Genomic DNA, 6,000 nt, shown 5'->3' with positions numbered 1-6,000 from the left:
ATTTGTGGCATAATATTGATTACCATAAAAATGTATTTCAACTCATCCCTCCTTTTCTTTAAAACGTTAACATTTTTTTTTTCCGTAAACGTTAAAATACTCACTGTTTCAAAAGTATAGCCACAAGATGCAAACAATATGCGTGTTAACATCGTTTTAGTTTGATAAAACCGCTTACTAACCTTTACTGTGTAAAGTTATACTCAATTTTACAACTTCGTTGCCATGACGACATAACACTTTAAGCCCTTAAACAACGGTTTAAACAACTTTACAGCTCAAATAATACACAAGTTTTCACAGAAAATTTAATGTAAGTGCTTTTATTAAATTACAAGCTTCACATTTCTGTCTTTAACCCCTATAAAAATTGTCCCCATTCACTTTCATTGTAAGTGTCTCACTGTAACAGCAGATTATTTGCTTTTTTTAAGAAATGAGGGTAGAGTCTAAATAATTTTTTGTGGTAGTCAACATTATGCCACAAATGCTGCTGATTGACCTTAACTTAGAACCCGGAATATTCCTTTAATGCTTTTTCAAACTAAATGCGTGACCGCACATTCTGTATTAATGTGCGAAGTTGCTACATTGCTTTGCAACTGTAGACTACAGTTAGGCTAATGTACAATATTATTTGTTTATTCCAAATGTTAAGATCAATTTGACAATTTACTGAAATGTCAGTAACATCTACTGTATATGATTAAAGACCTCCTGTTTCGCATTGTGCCTAAGAACACCCCTTACCTAAGGTAAAATCACTGTAACGTACAGCCTCTTATGACTTATTGCATTAGTAAACTACAGAGCACTTAGGGGAAAGATATACTCTCTCAGGGTACAATGGATTGTGGATGGTGACCAGATTGCAGAATGAGAGAGACTGTAGAATGAATGTGTGTGTTGGGGGAAGGGCCCCCCGGTGAAATATGGATGACAGAACAAGCCGCTAACTGAACTCACTGCACTGTGAAAGCCTTCAGAAACCTGAGACCGCTCTGTGTTAGCAGAGCTCCAGTCTAAAATGGATGCCAGTCATGTAAACAACCCAGAGAATGAAAGGGGGCTACATTTCTCCAGCCAGCCAGCCAAGAACTGCACTGATACATATTAACCCTATCCTTCCAACCAGCCTATGCGACTACAAACTAAGAACATAGAGCTGAAGGTCTTGTAAAATGTCGGTATGTGCCTTTATTATGTGTTAGTTCATGTGTTAAGCATATTTTAAGAGACAGTTTGCCCCAAAATGTTTAACGTATTTACTCACCCTCATGTCGTTCCAACCCCAAATGACTTTCTTTTTCCAGTGGAACACAAAAGGAGATGTTAGACAGAATGTTAGCCTCAATAACCATTCACTTTCATTATCTCCTCTTGTGTTCTATGGAAGAGAGTTAGTCATGACGGGTTTGAAACAACATGTAGGGTGAGTCAATGATGACACAATTTTCATGTTTGGATGAACTATCCCTTTAAAAATGTAGTTTGATAGCACATAAGAGAGTCAAAAGCTTGGGTGGATACAAAGTTTGCTCTCCGTTAGGTATTCAGTTGGTTCTCAGTTCAACACTTTAGATCAATCAAGTGAATCCACCCTTGAACAATCCAGGCTGCAAGCTTTTCAAGACAGACAGAGTCTCCATGGTGCCCAATAGTCCATTTTCATGTGCTCAGAAACACCACCCCTTTTCTCTGCCCCCAAACTAATAACCCATCCACCCCACACCAAACCTCTTTGGCGGGAATCTACAGGAAGCTGTAACAGGCTCTGTCTCTCAAGAAGTGACCTGCCTTGAAATGCAAATTGGAATTCCACCTGAAAATGTATGTCCTTTACAAGCTAATGAAAAACATCTGAGACTCTGCCAAAACGGCCCCCTTTTTATAACCCACATGCCATTAGTCAAGGGTAGACCCGAGCTACATCCATTTTGCAAGGTCCACATTCTTATATAAGGAGTTGCTAAATATAAATATAAAATCAATCTTTAAAAAAGACGATGGCAAATGTTTACTAAATGGATAGGTTACCCAAAGTAAATTCTGTCATAAATCCTTTAAATCGCGGATGGAATAGGAATGTTAATGTAAATGTACTTGCAAAATCAAAAAGGGAGAAATATATAATGCATTAAAGTATGTCAAAAAGTAGCACGTTTTTCACAAATGATCCCATCTAATTATATCCACAACAAGCTGAAGGGATGACACTTTGCATTTTCTCTGAACTAGGAAAGAGAAAAAAGTCTCCCCAAAATGAAATAAATAAACGAGGGAGTAGGAGTGAAATGCAAGTAGAAAATCAATTCCCTCTCTGCGCCTTTAATATCTGCAGAAAGGGGGTGGAGGCACACACCCACTGTAGCCTGCAGCTTATTTGCGCGGCAGGAATGGAATGTCTAAGATTGCATACATTATGTGCCAAAGAGGCCCTGGGCTATGAAAGATAGTGCTGACATCATCATCTATAAATGGCTGTGCTCGGAGGCACAGTGAATGAAAACAAAATAGGAATAACCCCTTCGCACATAAACCACCTCTGTTGGGGCTAAATAACGAGCACAGGCGAAGTGAGTTAAATGCCATATCGCAGTCAGGGATGCACTGACACGCTGGGGGAAAAGGGGAGAGAGAATATACGGTTGAAAGACTTGCATTGTTATGTTTGTTTTTTAAAGAAAAAGAACTTCTACATGAATATGAAATGACAACATCAGGGGGCAGAACACAATCAATATTTATCATTAAATTGGGAACAAGATTTTGCTTTGATTCTCGTTCACCATTCAAAATGCAAGATAAATAACGCAATAAAGGCTTGCAAATAAAACGGTCTTGCAATTAAGACACTCATATAAACATGGCTATTTGAAGAATGACAATCAATATTTAACATTAGATTTAAAAACAAGATTTTGCTCTGATTGTTGGTCGCCATTTAAAATGCAAGATAAATAACGCAATTAATGTTTGCAGGAAAACAACACTACAATTATGACTCATATAAACATGGCTATTTAAAGAACGACAATCAATATTATGTCAGATTTGACAAATAATTTGCTCTAATTCTTGTTCGCCATTCTAAATGCAAGATGAATAAAGCAATAAAGGTTTGCAAAAAAACGGTCTTGCAATTAAGACACCAGTATAAACATGGCTATTTAAAGAGTGACAAGAAATATTTAACATCAGATTTGAAAACAAGATTTTGCTCTGATTCTTAGTTGCAGTTCTAAATGCAAGATAAATAACACAATAAAAGCTTGCAAGTAAACTATACTGTGATTAAGACACCAGTATAAACATGGCTATTTAAAGAACAACAATCAATATTAAACATCAGATTGCGAACAAAATTGTGCATTGATTCTGGGTTGCCATTCCAAATGCAATATAAATGACGCAATAAATGCACAGTAGAAAACGACATCGCACAACGACATCATGTGAAAATGCCCGGATGTGCAATGCGGAGTTCCGCGCATGAGGTGTCAAGGACATACTGATTAATGTTCTTGAATATAACTGCAAATGCTTTAGTTATAGCTGTCTCTGCATATTAAGCTGGGATGGAAGAAAAGTATTTTAACATCCCAAAAAACTCTCAACTGTCCTTTTTTAACAAAGAACATGCAAGTTGTTCTTGTACTGTAGAATTGTGCAACAGCCAGCTAAAAGTCTGTCATGGGGGGGGGGGGGTTAACAGTGAACCTCTGTCTCCATTCTTTGTCTGCACATTCCTGAATAAATGATGTTTTGAACAAGGCTGTTACCATGGGCAACTGTGGCACTGCAGCGTAACCTTTGGAGTGGCTGTATTTTTATCTGCTGGAAACTTCTCCTTTGGAGGGAGGGAGAGAGAGAGACAGAGTGTGCATGTGTGTGTGTGTGTGTGTGGGGGGGGGGGGGGGGTATGTCTGTGTGTTATGGGGATGAAGAGAATTGGAGGAGGGGAAGAAGCCAGTGTGTTCCCTGGCTAGCAAAGGGTGGACAGACTGCAGTGATTTTACAATCCGACTAAAACAAATGTTCCAAAACAGGCGAGCTACGACAGAGATGGTTACCAAGAATGCTAGACATTTTCATTTCTGAGAGCATTGTTTCTACATAAATAAATGTATAGATAAAAAAAATAATAATATTTGAAATGTTTGCATTGCAAAGGATATCTTTCACATGAATACATTGTATGCAAGAAAATCTTGCAGTCAACATGCATTCTGCTGATAGGCCTATGTACCCTTTTGAATCCAAACAGCCACTAAAATAACCATGCAATCCTCTGATAGACAAGACTATCAAATTTCTTGATCATTTATGCAAAAATCTGTCTGCCAACCTTACAACCTAACAATAAACAGGACTGTTTTTCTTACGAGATTGATTAAATAGTCTCAAGCATGTCTTGTAGTTGCCTGTGTATCCAGCATTCCAAGAAAAGGTGCAGAATTCGACACACGCTCTGACACCACACAAAACGTGTGTGTAGTAAACAGGAAGTCAGACCCCAACCTTCCCCAATGGGTGGGGTTGGGATATCAGTTTATTTATTTTTTTCTTTGTATGTTCTCCCGAAAACTTGAAGCCCATGTGATTACCGAGACAGCCAAGGGCACCCCACTCCTGACCCAGCCACCACACCTTTGATTCCTCACAGACAGAGCAGAGACAAAATTACTGCAATGCACCACAAAGCATGACACCAAAACTCTTCATTCAGTTTACAAGGAATACGGTTATATTGCATGTGTTTTCTGTGGACAATCTAATCAATTTGGAGCCAAACTGCATGCCTTATTCACTCTGCTCTCATGTCCGTTCAATAACATGTAAATATCAGGGTTGCAAACTCGTAAGAGGTGAAAAAGGTGAGAAAATCACAGCAGGTGTTCCAGATGTATTTTCAGTTGATTTGTTTGTTGTATTTAAAGTTTTTTTTTTTTTTTTTTTTAAGTTCTTAAGCTTACAGTATCCCTTTCAAGTGATTTTAATAAGAAAAATGTAGAACATTTTACCAAACAATTTGGGCAAATTATTTTGCATCCCTGAAATATGTTTGATGAGAAAATCTTAATTCAGATGCATCATTTAAGAAACCAAGTGAAAAAAAAAAAAAAAATCAGTTTTGACTGTGCGGCAATATGTAGATTTTCAAATCCCAATTATTCTGCTCAAAACACTTGAATATCTCATATATTTGGTCCTTTGATTACACATATTTATGCATCCATTGGGGGGGGGGGGGGCATGTAAATTGGTTTAGAAAGAAAAATTTTATTCAGATGCATAACTTAAGCAATCGATTGCACTACTTTCGCACAAAAACCTCAGTTTTGTCTGTGAAGCAATACATATTTCGAAAACAAAATTATTCTGCTCAAAACTCTTGAATATCTCATTGCCCATCTTTTGATTACAAATATTCATGCATCCAAGGGAGAAAAAAAAAACACTCTTTAATTGGAGTTGATGCAGCGCAAAACATGTAGTTATGAGTTCTAAAAAATGCTGGCATATTTCAAATGCTGCACCTTCATTACATTAATGCATTAACATAATTAACTAATGCATAACTAAACAAAATGTAAGTGCAAAATTAACAAACAATGAATGTTTTTAAATGCATGTGGCCTTTCCTATATTTTCAATATATATTAAAAAAAAACACCTATTACATGCTTAAAGAATCTTTTTCATGGACCTCGTGTAAATTGACCTACGGAATTCAACCACAGAGCCCCCTTCAGTAAAATAGCTTGACATATGCATTGTTCCCTGACCTAAGCGGCTCCCAAAGCCCCCCCCCCATTATTTGGATCTGTATGCTCTTGCATGGCCAGCTGCCATGAATGAATTGTGCCACCTTCTATTTGTCTGAGCTTCTGCAGAGAGAGAACGAGCATTAGTTTGAGTCATAGCAACAGCCACGCACCAACTGTTTTCCCTCACTCCCGCAGCCAATGCAAGAGTACGACTGACAAGTCACATGAC

The 6,000-nt window shown here is 37.7% G+C and overlaps 1 protein-coding gene across 3 annotated transcripts in view; it reads right to left on the bottom strand.

Moving 5' to 3' along the window:
* LOC127454744 (protein TALPID3-like) overlaps window positions 1-6,000 on the bottom strand; it is a 176,099-nt gene that overhangs the window by 147,538 nt on the left and 22,561 nt on the right. The gene's annotated exons all lie outside the window — the stretch shown is intronic.

This window comes from Myxocyprinus asiaticus, chromosome 17 (assembly GCF_019703515.2).
Source record: "Myxocyprinus asiaticus isolate MX2 ecotype Aquarium Trade chromosome 17, UBuf_Myxa_2, whole genome shotgun sequence".
NCBI classification, from domain to species: domain Eukaryota; kingdom Metazoa; phylum Chordata; class Actinopteri; order Cypriniformes; family Catostomidae; genus Myxocyprinus; species Myxocyprinus asiaticus.
The sequence above is the reverse complement of the archived record's forward strand: the minus strand, read 5'-3'. Positions and strand labels throughout refer to the sequence as shown.